This window comes from Somniosus microcephalus, chromosome 6, assembly GCF_052327205.1.
Source record: "Somniosus microcephalus isolate GS21.2 chromosome 6, FLI_Smic_1.0, whole genome shotgun sequence".
Taxonomy (NCBI): domain Eukaryota; kingdom Metazoa; phylum Chordata; class Chondrichthyes; order Squaliformes; family Somniosidae; genus Somniosus; species Somniosus microcephalus.
The window spans coordinates 19,412,034-19,432,777 of record NC_140992.1 but is presented as its reverse complement, the minus strand read 5'-3'; the positions used below and the strand labels follow the sequence as shown (position 1 = coordinate 19,432,777).

General features: G+C 48.8%; 1 protein-coding gene across 8 annotated transcripts in view; it reads left to right on the top strand.

The window, feature by feature from the left end:
- Nucleotides 1-20,744, top strand: part of LOC147115504 (mediator of RNA polymerase II transcription subunit 12-like protein) — a 637,745-nt gene that overhangs the window by 58,282 nt on the left and 558,719 nt on the right. The gene's annotated exons all lie outside the window — the stretch shown is intronic.

The window sequence follows — 20,744 nt, the reverse complement described above, 5'->3', positions numbered from 1 at the left end:
CCACCGCCCTTTCAGGCAGTGCATTCCAGATCATAGTCATACGGCACAGAAGGAGGCAATTTGGCCCATCGAGTCTGTGCCGGCTCTCTGTAGAGCAATCCAGTCAGTCCCATTCCCCCACTCTATCCCCGTAGCCCTGCAAGTTTATTTCCCTCAAGTGCCTATCCAGTCTCCCCTTGAAAACATTGAGGCCTAGAAATTCAGTTGGGCGCCGTTTGGGGCACCAAGCTCGCCTGGGAGCCGGAATTACCGCTGCGAGCGGAGCCACTTGCGCCATCCCGATACTCAGTTTCTGCGCCCCAAACGGAAGCGGGCCGCTACTCGAGGCTCCCCGCGCCCCGCTTGGGGCGCTCACCCTGAATATCGCCGCGCTAAGGGCCACAGCGCCACACGCTGCGGCATGGTACGCTGCGGTACTGCAGGCCTTCCTCCCACTGTTAAGGGGGAGGTGCCTGCAACAGCGCGATCCCCGCTCGCGAGTGCCGGCAAATGAGCCCGGCACCAAGGAGAAGTGCCGGGCTCTCGGGGAAACAGCCGGCAATGCCGCGGGGGGGGGGGCTTTAGGAGGCCGGGGACGGAGGTCCTGGCAGGCGGCCGCCGAAAAAGCGGGCGCCCCGCACCTCCACCTTAACTTGCGCCACTACCGCCACAGGTAGGCCCTGTGAACCGGTCGCGATTTGCGACTGGCGTTAGAGGTGGGCGCGACCAAATATGGTGATCGGAGCGGGGCGCTGCGCACACCGATGACGTCATCGGTGGCGGCGCAGCGCTACAGGCTAACGCCGCCATTAGCGCCCCGCTAAATATCGCGGGAGGTGTGGCCAGTGGCGCTAAAGCCACTGAGTGCCCTCTTTGGGCGCTAACTGGTGGCGCAGCCCACTGAATTTCTAGGCCTGAGTGTCTCCGCTTCCACCACTTTCGTCGGCAGCGAGTTCCAGGTCCTCACCACTCGCTGCGTAAAAAAGTTTTTCCTTGCATCCCCCCCTGTATCTCTTGCCCAAAACCTTAAATCTGTGTCCCCTAGTCCTTGTACCATCAACTTGTGGGAACAGCCTTTCCGTGTCTAACCTATCCAAACCCGTCATAATCTTGTACACCTCTATCAAATCACCCCTCAACCCCCTTTGCTCTAATGAAAGCAAATCCAGCTTCTCCAACCTGTCCTTGTAGCTAAGATCCTCCATCCCCAGAACCATTCTGGTAAATTGCCTCTGCACCCTCTCAAGGGCCTTCACATCCTTCCTAAAGTGTGGTGACCAGAACTGGACGCAATACTCCAGTTGTGGCCTAACCAGCGCTTTATAAAGGTTCAGCATAACTTCTCTACTTTTGTACTCAATACCTCTATTTATGAAGCTCAAGATCCCATGGGGGAGAAATTCGGTATCGCCACCGTTTGTGGCGCAATTATCAGCTGGGTGCAAAGTTTAGCGCCTGGCGCTAATTAACACCTCCGACTGCAAACTTGGCTTCTATCGCCCCTGGAGGTAATTGGAACGCTAAATCAGGCGCTTCACACCTGTTTTAAGGCGCTAACACCAAGGAGCGAGGCGCTAGCTCAGAGCGCTGGCGAAGCTCATGTGATGTCAGTCAGCAATGGAACACAGACACACTGGCGCCGGCCAGTTCTTAAAGAGGAGGGTCGATCTTGCTCTCCATCCACTCCCTGCTCATTGCAGCCTTGAATCTCGGCCTGGAGAGACCTGTACATCAATTCTGCTGGAAAGAACAATGGAAAGGCCCAGGGAAAGAGCTCAGAGTGCAGCCCCCAAGTCTCTTCTAAATCGATACAAGGAAGGCCAAATCAAAATGAACCTGCAAAGTGCTGCTCAGTACGCAAAACTCCTTCACACAGCGTTGAATCTCTCCGGAAGTCAGTCTCTCTCTCTCTCTCTCTCTCTCTCTCTCTCTCTCTCTCTCTCTCTCTCTCTCTCTCTCTCAGAATGTGTGGTGCAAAAATGTCACAGACAAAAAAAGGCAGGAAGCAGCCGCCTTTAAATGGTGCTCCCCCGGTCCCTTCGCGACTGCAAAACGTTCCCCACTACCTGCCTTTGCTAGCGGCAGGCGGAAAGGCAGGGGGTGCCACTCAATATCTGGTCCGGGGCATTGCACGCTCGACTGATGTCACGATCTGCGGGCGCAGGAGATCATGGCAGTCGTGTTTAGCGCCGCTGCAAAATTTCTGGTCAATTTCGCGAGCGGCGCAAACATCGCCGCGTCCGGGCGCTAGTTGCTTTGCGCCCTTAGGGCGCTAACCAACCGAATTTTTCCCCCCATATGCTTTGCTAACCACTCTCAATATGTCCTGCCACCTTCAGGGACCTATGCACATTAATTCCTAGGTCCCTCTGTCCCTGCACACTCTTTAAAACTGTGCCATTAAGTGTATATTGCCTCTCCCTGTTCCTTCTGCCAAAATGCATCACCTCATACTTCTCTGTATTAAATTCCATCTGCCACTTGTCTGCCCATTCTGCTAGCCTTTCTATGTCCTGTTGCAGTCGATTGGTATCATCATCACTGTTTGCCACACCCCCAAGTTTGGTGTCATCGCCAAATTTAGTAATTCTACTCTGTATTCCAATATCCAGGTCATTTTATATATCAAAGAAAGCAGTGGTCCCAGCACTGACCCTTGAGAAACACTACTGTCTACCATCCTCCAGTCTGAAAAACATCCATTTACCATAACTCGCTGTTTTCTGTCCTTAAGCCAATTCCTTATCCAAGCTGCCACTGACCCACCTATTCCATGAGCCTCAATTTTGTTAACCAGCCTTCTATGTGGTACTTTGTCAAACGCCTTCCTAAAATCCATGTAGGCAACATCCATTGCATTCCCTTCATCAATCTTCCCTGTTACTTACCAACCTGGGTTATAAGCCATCTGGACCAGGCGACTTATCCACTCTAAGCATACCCAGTTTTTCTAGTACATCCTGTCTATCAATTTTCACTCCTTCCATTGCTTCTACTGATATTTTGTCAGCATCCACCTCTTTAGTAAACACCGATACAAAGTACTCATTGAGTATTCTAGCCTTGCCTTGTGCCTCTAAGCATATATCACTTTCTTTGTCCCTAATAGGCCCCACCCCACCTCTTACTACCCGTTTACTGTTTACATGCCAGTAGAAGGTTTTTGGGTTCCCTTTTATGTTAACCATCATTCTACTCTCATATTCTCTCTTTGCCAATCTTATTTTCATCTTCACTTCCCCTCTCAACTTATTGTATTTGGTCTGGTTCTCCCTTTAAGAATTCACCTGACATGCATCATACACCCTCTTTTTTTTGTGTCATCGTCTTCTCAATCTCCGTTTTCATCCAAGGAGCCCTTGCTTTGGTTCCTTTACCTTTCCCTCTTGTTGGAATGCACCTAGCCTGTACTTGGAACACCTTCAAGATCACCCATTGTTGCGTTACAGTTTTTCCTGTCTGTCTTTGGTTCCATTTTATCTTGGCTAGATCCTTTCGCATCCCATTGAAGTTAGCCCTATTCCAGTTTAGAAGTTCCACTCGAGATTATTCCTTGCTCCTCTCCATTGCTAATCTAAATCTTATGATATGATGATCACTCATACCCAAGTGTTGTCCCACAGACACTTGGTCGACCTGGCCCACCTCATTCCCCAGCAATGCCTCCTTCCTAGTTGGGCCAAGAACATACTGGTCAAGGAAATTCTCCTGAACACATTTCACAAATTCCTCCCCCTCCTTTCCCTTTACCCTAGCATTATCCCAATCGATATTTGGGTAATTAAAGTCCCCCAATATCACCACTCTATAGCTCTTGCATATCTCTGCAGTTTCCCTGCAGATTTGCTCCTCTACCTCCCCCTCACTGTTTGGAGGCCTGTAGAATACCCCCCAATAGCGTGATCATACCCTTTTTGCTCCTCAACTCTAACCAAATGGATTCTGTCTTTGTCCCCTCAAGGACATCCTCCCTTTCCAACACTACAATATCTTCCTTAATCAGCACTGCCACCCCATTTCCCTTTTTTCCTTCCCTATCTTTTCTGAACATCTTGTACCCTTGAATATTAAGTGCCCAGTCCTCACCATTTTTAAACCATGTTTCCATTATTGCCACAACATCATATTGCCACATGGCTAATTGTGCTTGTAGCTCAGCAACCTAATTCATCACACTGCGTTTATGTACATGCATTCTAAACCCATTTTTGAATTTTTCATAGTCTTTCTTAATCATAACAACTTGCTGAGTAAAAAAAATTCTCATCACCCCACTGAATTTTTGCCAATTATCTTAAATCTGTCGCTTCTGTTTACTGACCTTCCTGCCAGTGGAAACAGTTTCTCCCTATCTATCCTATCAAAACTTCTCCTAATTTTAAACACCTCTATTAAATCTCCCTTTAACCAGCTCTGCTCTCAGGAGAACAATCCCAGCTTCTCCAGTCTCGCCACATAACTCAAGTCCCTCATCCCTGGTACCATTCTGGTAAATTTCCTCTGCACCCTCTCCAAGGCCTTGACATCCTTCCTAAAGTGTGGTGCCCAGAATTGGACACACTACACCAGCTGAGGTCTAACCAGTGATTTATAAATGTTTAACATAACTTCCTTGCTTTTGTACTCTATGGGCTGGATTTTCATTGAGGCGGTGGGTAGGAGGCGGGACTACAACTTTCGTGGTTGTAGTCCCGCCTCCATTGAGTTGTAGCCAACCCACGCGATTTTGACTTGATTGACCTTGTTGAGCCCGCTCAGCAGGCCAATTAAGGGCCACCCGGCAACAGGTGACATCACAGATTGACATTTCATCTGTCAAGACCTTTTGACAGATGAAATATCAGTGATTCACAGCTGTTTGAAGCTGTCAAACACTGACAATCTGTACTCCATGTTAATTCCTTCCTCTCAGGATGATTTGGAGATCTCCCCGGAACAGAAAGCTGAATGCTGCAATTTTTGACAGCTCGTGGCCTTTCTGCTTTCTGTGTCGGTGAGATGAGGGACTCCCGAGACCTGAAGGAAGGAAGGCTGTAAAGGTAAGTAAAACTTCTTTAAACACTTTACACACACCAAACACACTTACCTCTGCACTCATGCACCCATCACTCACCTGAACACCAGACATCTCGACCCCTCCAAGCCCTTCATCCCGACGGTCCGCCTCGCTAACTTGGCGTGGTTTGGAGCCGTCGGGAATCCCACACTTCAAGAATGAAAATAGGGAATAGGCTAAAAACTGCCTGTTAACTACCTGTTAACAGGCAGTTAATTGGCACTAATCCCCTTCCCGCCTTGGGGAGGCGGGTCCCAGTGCGGGTCGGGTACCCGCCTTCTTTGAAACTGGCATGGAGGTGGGTTGGGGGTGGGATGGGTTCGTGCCCCCCCGATTTCGGGATTTTATCCCCCCACACGCTTCCAATCCCGTCTCCACGGCCCAATGAAAATCCTGCCCTGTGCCTCTATTAACCAACCCAAGGATCCCGTATGCTTTATTAACAGCCTTATCAATTGCGCCTTTATTCACCGCTGTGTCTAGGTTAATGTATCCAAATTTAACAACTGATTCCTAATCTCGGTAAATTGCCCATGGAGACTATGTTTTGACCTATCGGCCTAGAAATTCAGCTGTTTGCGCCAGCCGTTAGCGCCAGATTTCCGGCGCTATCCACTTAGCGCCCGGGCACCGCCGGATCTGCGCCTACGCCGAAATTCAGCTGGGCTTTAGCGCCGGCGCAAAGTGTTAGCGCCCGCTCAGCTGCGCGCGCATCTTATGACGTCATTCCGTCGTGCAACGCCGTTTGTGCGCCCCAAACCGGAAATTCAGTGGCGCCCGGCCGATGTGGGCGTGGCGCTGCTAAGAACTGTGAAATGGAACTCAACAGAGGCCCTGTGGGATTCGGGGAGCGCTAATTAAAGGGCACATCCACTCACCCATAAAAGCCAGCCATTTCGCTGCAATGACTTGACTGGTTTGGATTTCTGCACAGAGAGCAAGGCACAGAGATTACTGATTTCGGACACCATAGGAGGTATTTTTGGCTTCTAGCCAGTGCTTTGACATTTGCATCCTTGTGATTTTGCTGTTTGGAACTTTGTAATGAGGGCTGCATGGGGGGCCAACCCTCAGTTGCTACATTTTGTGCGAAGGGCTCGCAGACGCTTTGAGAGAGGGCCAGGCATGCCTAGACGCAGAGGGGCCATTAGGCGTCGCCAACGTAGGCCTTACCCAGTCAGGCAATACCGGGAGCAGGTCTCATATCTCACCATGACTGCGGCGCATTGTGTTAAGAGGCTGCGCTTCAGAAGGGAGGTGGTTGGAGAGATCTGCCAGCTGCTTCATGCAGATTTGCAGCCACAGCTCATGTCCAGGGCGTCTCTCTCGGTGGAAGTGAAGGTCACGGTGGCTCTCAGCTTTTATGCAAGCGGCTCCTTCCAAGCCGCTGCTGGGGACATTGCGAACATCTCCCAGTTCGCCACGCATCGCTGCATCCGACAGGTCACCGAAGCACTTTTCGCGAGGAGGCACCAATTCATCTCCTTCCCCATGACCCAACACAAGCAGGAGCAGCGTGCAGTCGGATTTGCCAGGATCGCGGGCTTCCCCATGGTGCAGGGCGCCATTGACTGCACGCATGTGGCTATGCGGGCACCTATCCACAATGCCGAGCAATACCGCAACCGGAAGGGCTACCATTCCCTAAATGTGCAGCTGGTGTGTGACCACAGGCAGCGCATCCTAGCTGTCAATGCCCGCTTCCCAGGAAGCAGCCACGATGCCTTTATCCTGCGCCAGACTACTGTGGCTGACATGTTCCAGGCACAGCCTCCACCAAGGGGATGGCTTATCGGGGACAAGGGCTACCCTTTGTGCAGATGGCTCATGACCCCGCTCCGCGCGCCCAGGACCCCAGCGGAGCTGGCATACAACGAAAGCCATCAAGCCACAAGGAACCTAATAGAGCAAACGATAGGCGTCCTCAAGCAACGGTTCCGTTGCCTGGATCGTTCGGGCGGGTCTCTTCAGTATTCGCCGGATAGAGTCTCCCAGTTCGTCGTGGTGTGCTGCATGCTCCACAACCTGGCTATCCGCAGGACTCGGGCAGTGCCACCTGACATTGCCCCACCACCTCAGGAGGACGAGCAGGAGGACCCTGAGGAGGAGGAGCACCAGGCCAGGAGGGAGCGACAAGGTCCAAGGGCCGTCCGCCGGGGGCTTATAGCTCGACACTTCTAGGCCCCCTGTCAGGGAATGGCCTGGGCCACTGAACGCAGCTGAAGGCAGCCGCTCCGCAAGCCCTCAGCCGGTTAACCCAACAACCACTTGAAACATGACACCTGCACATGGTGAATAAATAAACATCTTTATTTCAAAAACTCAGGGCCCTTCCCACATGGAAGAGCAAAACAGAGAAGACCCCCAAAAAACAGTCACAAACTTCTGTCACTCCCAAAACCTGGGGAGGACTAACAAAACATCACCATCCAAATGGCCTTCCTCACTGGCCTAACAAAAACAAGCCCCCCCCACAACACAAACACCCCCATAAAACCAAACCACATAATGCCCCCCAGAACAGAAGCCCCCGCATCACCCAAACCCTCGCTCAACACACTCTATTCGGTGTGCCGAGAGGGCGAGTCTGTCGACAGCCGTCTTTTGCCCCGGCCCGTCCTGCTGCTGCGCCTCAAGCTGGGCCGTGAGGCTGTGGCGAGGCTGGGGGAAGGATCTTCAGGGCGACAAGGCGTCTCGCCAGATGCCCTTGGGGGTCGGCCTACACGAGGGCGGGCCCGGGAGGGGCCGGCTGGTGGCTGCTGCAGCTGTGGGTGGCCCTCTTCACTGCCTGCAGCAGCTCCTTGCACCCTGGCTGGGGGAGTGGCAGGCTCGCCTGCACCAATGGGGACAAGGTGGGTGATGCCAGGCGCGCGCTGGTCGCCAGACACACGTGCACTCGGGCGGCCTGGCCGGGGAGCAAGCGCGCCAAACTGTTGGTCGCCAGACCGGTGTGCGGCAGCAGGGCGGCGGCTGGCCTGGCGACGCCTCCGCGCCAGTGCGAGGGTGGCAGAAGTCAGTGCCTCATCTGCGCCGGCATGTGCCCGCATCTGCAGTGCCATTGTCTGCACAGCACCTCTCGACTGGCGTGCTGCGCTGCCTCGAGTTGTTGCACCCCCCTCTCATGCGCTGCCACAAGGAGCTCCACCCCCCTGGCGTGCGCTGCTGCGAATTGCTCTAGGCCCCTGGCCTGGGATTGGCCGAAAGCCACCACACTTTGTGCGAGGCTTTCGATGGCATGAGGCATCTGTGCCACCACCTCCATGATTTCGACGTGCCGCCGCTCCGACGCCGCCGACATCTCGTCCAGGAGGCGCACCTCCTGGGCGACGTCCGAGTCCGGACTGGAGGGCGCCTCCACCCTCTGGCCAGAAGGCTGGCGTGCCGCCGGAGCCTTGCCGCGTGCGGCCACGCCACTGGGACCAGGTTCTGCCCTCCCCTCCACCGCCTCCCCCCTCTGGGCAGAAGGCTGGTGTGCCGCCGGAGCCTTGCCGCGTGCGTCCATGCCACTGGGACCAGGTTCGGGGCTCCCCTCCCCCGCCTCCCCCTGGCTCTCCGGCACGCCAGACGTCTCCCCTTCATTGCCATCTCCTGGAGCGGAGGAGGGTTCCCCCGAGGTGGCGCCTTCCTGCTGCTCCTCGACGTCCTCCTCCTCCGAGGGCCTGGCTGTCTGGGCTTCAGGGAGCACCTCCTCCTCACCAGCTGAAAGCAGGAAGGCACAAGTGTAGCTTTAGAGTGAGGACAGGCCGACAGCGAGGGAGGCCGCACTGGTGCATTATGCGCATTTTTCGGCCAGTGGGGAAGGATGTAGATCTGATGCGCGAGGGCAAGGAGAGAGGTGCACCCGGTCCTGTCCTTACCAGTGGGTTCCAGTATAGGGTCGGCGTCGCCGAGCGCCACAGGCCCAATCACCGGGTGACGCAGCAGTCGGGCCACCCTCTCTTCCAGAACCGTTAGCTCCTGGTAATCGCGAGGGCCTCCACCAGTGACCACGCAGGCTCCTGGCGTTCCTCGCCAGCTTGGCCTGCAAGAGAAAGGAGGGCGTCTAAGTACAGTGTGGTGCCCTGTTGCTGTGTGTGAGGCCTCCCATGGTGGAATAGCTTGCACAGTGTGGTGCCCTGTTGCTGTGTGTGAGGCCTCCCATGGTGGAATAGCTTGCACAGTGTGATAAGTGCAGAAAGAGCTATTGATTAACATGCAAGTGCCATTGCAGCGGCAGCAGGGCTGGGCATTAGACCTTGGATGTCCCTTTGGCCCTAATGGGAGGTGCACATGCAAGGATGAGGGGGACACTGGAAAGGGTACTCACCTTGACCAGCCGACATAGGTCATTGTATTTCTTGCGGCACTGGTCCGCACTCCTGGGAACATCGGAGTTGGAGGAGACCCTCCGGGCAATTTTGGTCCACGCCTCCCTGAACTGGCTCCTGGGAGCCTTCCTGCCACTAGCCGGGCACACGACCCGTCTTCTCTTGCGTACCCCATGAAGGAGCACACCCAGCGCATGCTCAGAGAACCGCTGGGCTCTTTCACGGGCCCTCTCCATGACCTCCAGGCGTTGATTTGGTACACAACCAGCCCTGAGGCCTAGTTGCAGGGCTACAGCATGCAGGGCGTGGCTGCAGTCAAAGTTGACCCTTCCCCCTTTAAGAGCTGGCCGGCGTCAGGGTGTCTGCTGACACTCACCACATGATCGCACCTGCGCTGCGCCCGGAATCGGCGTTATCAGGCTGCATCGCCGGATTAGCGCCTGAACACAGGGTTCCAACGCCTTTTGCAGCGCTCGGCCAAAAAGTTGGCCAAATCTACTGAATTTTGGCGAGCTCGCCTGCACTTTCCGGCGGCCGCTAAATTTGCCGAGCGCCCGACTTTAGCGCCGCAATAGCGTCCGAACTGAATTTCTAGGCCATCATCTTTAAAGGCAGATACAGGAAACTTTCGATTTACCGGCACCTAAATAACCGGAAATCTCAGTTAACCGGCAAAATTCAGGAGTAGGTTCAGGTAAGTTTTACTTCGTATTGTACTTGCCTTCCTCGATCTGTTGCTGCGCAAGGGTGTGGCTGTTGCTAAGCTACAGAGATGCTCGGAACTTGTGGCCATTGTTCTGAACCGGGTTTGTTGCTTTATATGGAGCTCTCATCTCTCCGTATCTTTTAACTATAGCTTTCAGTTATCCGGAATTTTTGATGAACCGGCACCACATCGGTCCCGTCGGTGCCGGATTTAAAAAAAAGTTTCCTGCAATAACAGATTGCCAGACAACAACAATTTGTATTTACATAGTGCTTTTAATGTCGTAAAACACCCCAAAACACTTCACGGGAGTGCTATCAAACAAAATTTGACACCGAGCCACATAGCCTCACCACAACAAATCCCCCTCCCATCCAGCTCTCCTACATTAGCTAGTAGGACAGGTGACCAAAAACATGGTCAAAGCAAAGAGATGGGTTTTAAGGAACGTTTTAAACAACAACTGTAAGAATAACAACTTGCATTTATATAGCGCCTTTAACGTAGTAAAAGGTCCCAAGGCGCTTCACAGGAGCGATTAGCAAACTAAAAATTTGACACCGAGCCACATAAGGAGAATATTAGGGCAGACGACCAAAAGCTTGTTCAAAGAGGTAGGTTTTAAGGAGCATCTCAATGGAGGAGAGAGAGGTAGAGAGGCGAAGAGGTTTAGGAAGGAAATTCCAGGGCTTAGGCCCCAGGCAGCTAAAAGCACTGCCGCCAATGGTGGAGCGCTGAGAATCAAAGATGCGCAAGTGGTCAGAATTGGAGGAGCGCAAAGATCTCGGAGGGTTGCGGGGCTGGAGGAGGTTACAGAGATGGGGAGGGGCGAGGCCATGGAGGGATTTGAAAACAAGAACGCACATTTTTAAATCAAGGCATTGCCAGCCCTGGAGCCAATGTAGGTCGGCGAGCACAGGGGAGATGGGTAAACGGAACCAATGTGTTTGGGTCACTGGTGGGTGCAGTGGAGTAGTCACTGGCCTTTCACTACTGGAACCTTAGTTCAAATCTAGCACCGACTTGATGGGATGAGAGTTTCCTCTGTCTGCTGGCTGTCGGGTTCGAAATGAAATGAGCAGTCTCAAAATCTGGTTCTGGTGGAGGTAGGCCTGTCGGCACAAAACTGTCCCTAATTGGCAATGTCGCTCCTAAAGACAGGGAAAAGTGGGGGGTGGGGGCGAATACCACACACTAGGGTAACAAATGCTGGAAACATTCCGCAGGCCAGTCCGCATCTGTGGACGAATTAACATTGCTTAAACGAAAAGCAGATGCTGAAACCTGGTCAGAGTTACTACAGATGATGTACAGGAAGCAAAAAGAGATGTCAAGGTGCTCGTGACTGGAATTTCCCTGGGACCTCCTTCTACGCACAGAAACAGGGTTTTCCCTAAGAGATACGATGATGGAGCGGGATAAGGTCCCAGGAAATTCCTGAGAAAGTAAGGTAAACGAACCTGTACGCTATAAAGTTTTCAAAAACTAGATAAAGGCCCAATCACTCCTGGTAGTTCTTTCCTGTAAAGTGCTGGCTGTCGTTTTCGGAGGAGCCATTCTTCACGCAGCCCATGTTGGCACATAAAGTGCTGAAGCTAATCGGAAAGTGGAGACCCTGAGGAGGCCTGTCACTATAAGGGATCTTTTCCTTAAAAGATCAAATACTTTTTTCTTAATAACTGGGCAAGCAAAATTTTAACCCCCTTTTTTGTTTACAACGTTTAAGTCGACAAAGTGTGAACTGAGGCCTCGGAGCAGCCTAACAGTTTGTTTTCGACACCTTGGAGTAGATGGGAAATGCAGCTGGCCTGTGCGGTTGAAGTGGAATCCGCATATTGAGTACCCATATCCCTTTAAATGCCCTATAATTTGATTAACTTGGGATCAAAGGCTTACTGAGGCTTTGACTCAGACGTACTGCGACAGCTAGTAGTTTCTCCGGGAAGTGCTTGGACTCTATCTTTTGTAATGGTTGGGAGGGGCGGGGGAGGAATATGATCTTAACCATCTACTGGCAATCTGGTTCGTTTTACTTTTTCGAATTAATTACTGAGAAATTATAGCACAGAAACAGGCTGGCCCAGAAATTCGGGTCGGGGGCTTCCCGCGGGTGCAAGCCTCCAACCTGCACTTACCTAGCGCGCCGGCCGTTGAGCTGTGGGCCCGCGTGGGATTCCGATCCTGGGCCTCCTCCAACTGCTGGTGTGCAGTGCTTGCGTATCCCAGGGGCGTAGTTAGTTCGAAGCGTCTCCTGGGATCACGTGGGCCATGGAGAGCCAATGGTAGCAGGGAATGCTTCATTCATAAATTTGACAGGTAGAGCTGTCGGAACTATAAATACCCATACTATAAAGCCCCAAAACATCACTAAAACTTCAAATAAATTTTTAAAAATCACATTTTTAAAATAACCATAAATTACATGAAATAACTATTAAACAATAATTTAAATTAAAAAAAAAATTAATTACATTTTCTAATGGGGCTAAAAATAAACTTACCTTTTCTTTAAAGTATTTAAAAATAATAAACCTGTGGAAAAAAGTTTTAATTTTAATTAATTCACCACTTATCTTGTTAAAAGCAGGCCTTGCGACTGCTTTTTAAAAGTGTAACTCCTGGAGACTTGCCTTCCTGGAGAAACCTGCAAAAAAAACGTAAGTTCGATGCGCACGCGCTGCCTCTCCGGCGCACGCGTTCCACCTGTCAACCCCTTCTTTCAAGGGAACGGAAGTTCTGGTTTCCCGCGCATGCGCAGTGCATGCACGAAACCGGCACTTTCGGTGGGCCTACGCGTGAGTACCCAGCGCGTACTCACCCGTGGGGACCCGAAACAGGCTACTTGGCCCAACTGGTCCATGCTCCACACGAGCTTCCTCCCACCCCATCAACATGCCCTTCTATTCCTTTCCCCCTCTTGTGTTTATCTAGCTTCCCCTTAAACGCATCTGTGCTATTTGACTCAACGACTCCATGTGGTAGCGAGTTCCACATTCTAACCACTCTCTGGAGTGATGTTTCTCCCGAATTCCTTATTGGATTTATTAGTTTCATATCTTATGTTTATGACCTCTAGTTTTGGACTCCTCCAGAAGTGGAAACATCTCTACGTCTACCCTATCAAACCAAAAGTGTGGTCTAACCAAGGTTCTATATAAGTTTAATGTAACTTCTCTGCTTTTCAATCATATTCCTCTAGCATTTTTTTAATGGACTTGTTAACCTGCGTTGCTACTTTTAATAGCAAAATACTGCGGATGCTGGAAATCTGAAATAACAACAGAAAACACTGGAAAAACTCAGCAGGCCAGGCAACATCCATGGAGAGAGAAACGGAGTTAACGTTTCAGGTCGAAGACCTTTTGTCAGAACTCTAGCATTTTCTGTTGTTGTTGCTACTTTTAATGATTTGTGACTCTCTACCCCTAGATCCTTTTGCTCCTCTACCCCATTTACACTATCTAGCAAGACATGGAAGGATTGCAGTCCCGATCTTGATGTTAACTTTCACTGATACTAACAACAACAACAACTTGTATTTATATAGCGCCTTTAATGTAGTAAAATGTCCCAAGGCGCTTCACAGGAGTATTATAAGACAAAAAAATTTGACACCGAGCCACATAAAGAGAAATTAGGGCTGGTGGCCAAAAGCTTGGTCAAAGAGGTAGGTTTCAAAGAGGGTCTTAAAGGAGGAAAGAGAGGTAAAGAGGTTTAGGCAGGGAATTCCAGAGCTTAGGGCCTCGGCAACAAAAGGCATGGCCACCGATGGTTGAGCGATTATAATCAGGGATGCTCGAGAGGGCAGAATTAGAGGAGCGCAGATATCTTGGGTGGGGAGGTGGTGGTTATGGGATTATGGGACTGGAAGAGATTACAGAGATAGGGAGGGGCGAGGCCATGTTGGGATTTGAAAACAAGGATGAGAATTTTGAAATCAAGGCATTGCTTAACTGGGAGCCTAAGCTCCTTTTAATGCGTGCTTTTCATTCTGGCATGGTTTACTAGATAGAATAACACGTGATAGCTGAGCTATCGTCTCTGGGAGCAAGAAAAGTTGCTGGGTCAATCCTACCCCAAGAGAAGTACAACACATGTTGGTCGACTAGAAACTCACATAGATGGCGGGTGTAGAGAAGGGCATGCTCATAACCTTCTGACCTCTGCGCTAAACCAAATAAGTGTAGGAACATAAAGAATAAAAAGAGTTTAGAAAGCCAGTACATCTGATGTGGCTTTTCAGATCCGGTTCTACAGATAACTTGTGGCCATTGTCACATTAATATTTCTGATACTGAGAAGTTTGATGAGAGCAGTGGAGTGGGAATAATTGGATAGCTTTTTCAAAGAGGTGGCATAGACACAATGGGCCAAATGGCCTCTTCCTACATAAGAACATAAGCAATCGGAGCAGGAGTGGGCCACACGGCCCCTCGAGCCAGCTCCGCCATTCAATAAGATCGTGGCTGATCTTCAACCTCATCTCCACTTTCCCGCCCGATCCCCATATCACTTGATTTCCCTAGAGTCCAAAAATCTATCGATCTTGACCTTGAATATATTCAACGACTGAGCGTTGAGTCTATGAAATGAGTTGGCTGAAAAATAATGCGCCACAACTCATCAAGTTTCTATTTGAAAGTGGTTTGCTTTAATAAACATTTTTTTTAATAATAAAAATCCTTTTAAAATGCACATCAAGATGATCAAAATTTATTTTGTAAAATGTTTGCTTTTCAGTGGTTTCTCCTGTTTCTAAATTTTGGGGTGGGGGTGGGGCAAATTCCTGGCCCCTGCTGTTCCCATTCTTCAGTCAGTCAATAGGGTGGTGCTCTAGCCAACCAGAGATACTCTTCTGCTCATTTCTCTCTTGTCCAGTTGTCTCGATGAGTTGCCTCAGCTTGGCACAGTTCCTGACTTACGCAAATGTAATTGCTGACTGACATTGAGATTCATTAGTCCCTCGTGTGACACATCTGTACCACTGACCCCATTATGAATTCAGATTCTGTCAGATTGTTGCGCAGCCTGTTATACACGGTGTCAGCCGTGACTCAATGGGTGGCACGGTTACCTTTTTAAGTCAGACGGTCGTGGGTTCAAGTCCCACTCTAGAGACTTGAGCACAAAATCTATCGGTGCAGTACTGAGGGAGCGCTGCACTGTCTGTCTTTTAAACCGAGGCCCCGTCTGCCCTCTCGGGTGGATGTAAAAGAGCAGGGGAAGTTCTCGGTGTCCTAGAACAGCAGAAATAGGGAGCAGGAGTAGGTCAGACGGCCCCTTGAGCCTGCTGTCATTTGGTAAGATGGCTGATCTTCTACCTCAACTTCACTTTCCTATTTATTCCCATATCCTTCGAGTCCTGGCCAATATTTATCCTTCAACTAACATCACTTTAAAAAAAAAAAAAAAAAAAAAAAAATTATCTCTTCATTATCACATTGCTGTTTGTGGGAGCTTGCTGTGCACAATTGGCTGCCAAGTTTCCTACATTACAACAGTGACTACACTTCAAAAAGTACTACAAGCGCTTTGGGACGTCCTGAGGTTGTGAAAGGCGCTATGTAAATGCAAGTCTGTCTTTCTTTGTTTGCTTTACAGCTTTTACAATTTAATGTATTGGGCCTCTCGTTCCTAATACAGACTGTGACAATTTCCCCCCAGTTTTGAGTGCCTCATTTATCAGCATCCTTTGTGAAAACCCATAAATATCTTTTATTCTTGTAATTAACCACAGGAGCAGATGCACTGGAGAGATGCAAGTCAGGGGAGTTCCCTTGGAGTGTATCTGTTTCATATTGATGGCAACATTCTGTTTTTGTGGGTTTTTTGTTCAGTCTCCACTGCTCACCCTCTTGCTTTGAAAGAAATGCTCCCAATTAGTCTGGGAACAGATGCACTCCATTGGGATCCCCATATTTAGAAGCACTTAGGGAAAAAAAAAATCTGAGACTTCTCTGTTATGTGCCCCAGTGCTGAAGCCCCCTTTAAGTGACTGATGCGACATTGTGTTAGTCCCAAATATGCCCTTTTCACAAGTGCATCCTTGCATTGCATGTCGAATGTACGGTGTGGGCACTCGCCATGTTGTATGCATCCGTTTTGTCAGACACCTGCCGCACCAATGCTTAATTAACCCTCTGTGCTTGTGCAATAAGTTCCTTTGTAATACTCTGCTTTTGATATTGTAACTTAGTTTGAATTGTGCCTTTTGCTCATTTTAATATATGGAACACTTTTTACTTTATTACAGTGTCAGCCGTGGCTCAGTGGGTAGCACCCTCGCCCCTGAGTCAGAAGGTTGTGGGTTCAAGCCCCACTCCAGAGACTTGAGCACAAAAATCTAGGCTGACACTCCCAGTGCAGTGCTGAGGGAGTGCTGCACTGTCGGTTAAACCGAGGCCCCGTCTGCTTTTTCAGGTGGATGTAAAAGTTCCCATGGCACTCTTTCGATGAAGAGCAGGGGAGTTATCCCTGCTGTCCTGGCCAATATTTATCCCTCAATCAACATCACAAAAACCGATGATCTGGTCATTATCACATTGCTGTTTCAAATCAAATCAAATCAAATCAACTTTTATTGTCATTGTTAGTGCACAAGTGCAGTACAACGAAATGTAGGCTTGCGGCTCCCGAGAGTGTACATTTAGATTAAGACATTTAAACATTCAACTTACATTTGGCTTGTAATACATTAACATAAACATAACCATAATAAAGTGCATTGGCAGATGTGCAGGCTTTAGAGTTTATTTGTGGAGTTCAGTAGGATGACAGCCCTGGGAAAGAAGCTGTTCCTAAATCTGGTCGTACGGGTGCGAATGCATCTGTAGCGTCTCCCAGATGGCAGGGGGGGCGAACAGACTGTGGCTGGGGTGGGTAGGGTCTTTGATGATGGACCGTGACCTCCGTAAACAGCGTTTCTGGTATATGTGCTCTATGGTCGGTAGCCGGGTGCCGGTAATGCGTTGGGCAGTTTTGACTACCCGCTGTGCGCAAATTGGCTGTCGCGTTTCCTACATTGCAACAGTGACTACACTTCAAAAGTAGTTCATTGGCTGTAAAGCGCTTTGGGACGTCCGGTGGTTGCGAAAGGTGCTATAGAAATGCAAGTCTTTCTTTATTCCATGAAAGTTATTCCATTTGTTAAATCAGCATCAATGAATGAACCAAATGTGAGCTTTTATTTACTGCTGAAATGATGGTGTTGTCGGTGTAAACACGTGCTCTTTAAGCAATCCACAATCCATCTGACTAAATTAAGTTAGAAAACCAAATGGCGGCACCCTGGTAGTTTCACGTTCATGTTTGTTTACTTTTACTTGAAGGGAACACTCCCTGTTTAAAAACTCCAGAACGGAGAGGGTATAACTCATCAGGAAAGACTGAACAGGCTCGAGAGAAGAGAATAACTGAGGGGTGCCCTAACAGAGGTCTTTAAAATTATGAAGGGGTCTGATGTGGTAGAGAAGATGTTTCCACTTGTGGGGGGATCCAAAACTAGGGGCCATAATTACAAGACAGTCATGAATAAAACCAACAAGGAGTTCAGGAGAAACCTCTTTACCCAGAGAGTGGTTAGAATGTGGAACTCGCTACCACAGGGAGTGGTTAAGGCGAACAGCATAGATGGATTCACGGGGAAGCTAGATAAACACATGAGGGGAAAAAGGAATAGACGGATATGTTGATAGGGTGGGGGAAGTCTTGTGTGGAGCATTAGCTCCGGTATAGACCAGGTGGGCCGAATGGCCTATTTCTGGGCTGCACTTTCTATATAATACTCTGTATACTTTATTAGAAATGGAACTGCTGTTCCCCATCATATTGGAGAAGGTACTGAAATTTTGCTCTTGTACACATTACACTGTAATACGCTGGGCATGGAATGTAAACAAGTACGACATTTTAACAAAATAAACATTGGCCAATGCTTTCCAAGAAACTTGAGTTTAAAAATTAGGGGGAAAAAAATCCAGGCAAAACCTCTTCACCCAAAATATAAGACTTCATAGAATAGAATGATACAGCACAGAAGGAGGCCATTCGGCCCATCGTACCTGTGCCAATTCTTTGGTAGAGCTCTCCAATTAGTCCCACTCTCCACACCCCCACCCCGCTCTTTCCCTGTAGCCCTGCAAATGTTTATTTTTCAAGTATTTATCCAATTCCCTTTTGAAAGTTGCTATTGAATCTGCTTCCACCGCCCTTTCAGGCAGCGCATGAATCATTTACCAGTAAAGGAATTGAAGCAGCCTGTATAAATGGTTCAAGAAACCAATATCGGTGAGTTTCTTGAGTGAGAATGGATTAAGGGATATGAGCAGAAAGTCGACCGTTACCTGGGGTTAATCAAAAGAGATGGTCTTGTTGTGTCTAATGGTCTTTAATTGTTCCTAATATCTCGTGTTCTTGATGATTTGCTATTTATGTAAATGCTGGAAAGGTTACTGTCATTGATTATCATGCCATAAATAATGTATTTAATCTTGGCAGCAAATGGCAAACTCTTCATACACGAATATAAACAAAATTAATTTAATTCTTTTGAACATGCACTGTTTTGAATCTGAACAGTGGTGTGGATAATTTGATGTACCTTTTGATCAGTTGAGAGTCCCCCTCTTTGGTCGAAAACATTTTGTAAAATCACACTTTTTTACCCTGGGGAGGGAACCTATATTTAGGTTTTTGTTCTGAGCTGGCCTTTACTGATTGGCTGACGTATTAATGCCACAGAGGGAGTTGGTAATCTCTCTGTAATTAAGTGCAGTCTGTGTGGAAAATGAAACACTTTGCAATTGTGGTTATCTGCATTGCCACTGTTCAAAAAATGTTTTAAAATCAATTTGGAAAGCTAACCAGAAGTGCTGGTATATTGCATCTATCCCAAGATAACAAACCTACCCAGTCATGTCATTGAAGTTAAACACATTAGAAGAGTTAGAGGAGAAAAGACATTCAGCCCGTTGAAACTCCTCTCTCCAATACTCAGTCAGCATTTCATTCAATTGCATTTTGAACATCCCTAATGGCCATACCTGGTAGATTATTCCAAATATTTATCATTTCAACAAAGGCATCTTTATAATATCTATTTATTCGTGTTCCCTCGTGCTGCAAGCATGATTGATCTTAAAATATATCTATCTTGATGAGGATCACTTCAGGATGTAAAACTTAAATTTTTCTCTCTCTCTCTCTCTCTCTTTGGTATGGCATATCCATTTTCTCGTGGAATTATTCTTACTGCGCTTCAGTACTTCCGTTCCAATGTGTGCACATCCCAGAGTGACTACATTGGTGTGATGCTCCACGTGATGTCCAGCCCGTTATAAAGTTGCAATGTAACCTCTGTTAACTTGAGCTTCATGGTTCTGGCTGTTTTCCCCCCCCCCCCCCCCCTCCCAATATTTTACTTGTGTTTTTTAAATGCCATGTTATTAAAAACACTACTGGTTTAAAGATAATATAGACATGGAACTCTATCGAGGTTGGTGTAGGAAGGCACCAGTATTCATTGTAGCTTAACTGAAATGTGGTCCTTTAATGTACAAGTGTTCTGATCAGATTAACTTTCCATTTTTTGGGTAGTAACTGTTTGAAGTTTTCAGTGCAAATTTCTCCCTCTGTCTATGTGCATGGTAATGATGCACAGAACTCTGTTTTATTGGGTTGTAGTAGTCTCTCTCTTCACTGGCCTCCCCACTTCAGAACCTTCAACTCATCCAGAGTTCTGCAGCCCGAGTCCCTTTTTGCATGCCCAACAACCCATTCTAGCCCAATAACATATTCTAGCCCAATTCCACTGGCCCTGTGTGTCCCAGTAAATTGATTTCAGATTTCACCCCATCCTACCATATTTGGGAAATCTACTCCAGCTCCCACTTTCTGCTCCTCTGAATCTGGATTATTACTCTTACCATTGCGGCAGATCTTTTGGCTAAGATGTCCTTCTAAAATTCTCTTCCAAAACTGCTTTGCAGTGCTACCTGTCTCGCTGCCTTGAAAGAAACATAGAGAAATAGGAGCAGGAGTAGGCCAGTCGGCCCTTCGAGCCTGCTCCGCCATTCATTATGATCATGGCTGATCCTTTATCTCAATACCATATTCCTGCTCTCTCCCCATACCCCTTGATGCCTTTTGTGTCTAGAAATCCATCGACAGGAAACTCTTTTTTTACCGGCACCTAAATAACCGGAAATCTCTCTTAACTGGCAAAATTCAGGAGTAGGTTCAGGTAAGTTTTACTTCATATTAGAGGCCGTGTAACCGGGGTTCCTGGATCTGTGGCCGTGTAACCGGGGCTCCTGCACCTGTTGCCATGCAACAGGGACGCCTGGATCTGTGGCCGTGTAACCGGGGCTCCTGCACCTGTTGCCATGCAACAGGGACGCCTGGATCTGTGGCCGTGTACGGGGCTCTCGTACCTTAGTAATATACCTCTCTAATCCGGACTTTTTGATCAACCGGCACCACGCCGGTCCCGTCGGTGCCGGATAAAAGAGTTTCCTGTATTTCCTTCTTCAATATATTTAGTGACTTGGCCTCCACAGCTGTCTGTGGTAGAGAATTCCACAGGTTCACCATCCTCTGAAGAAATTTCTCCTCCTCTCAGTCCTAAATGTCCTACCCCGTATCCTGAGACTGTGACCCCTTGTTCTAGATCCCCCAACTAGGGGAAACCTCCTCCCTG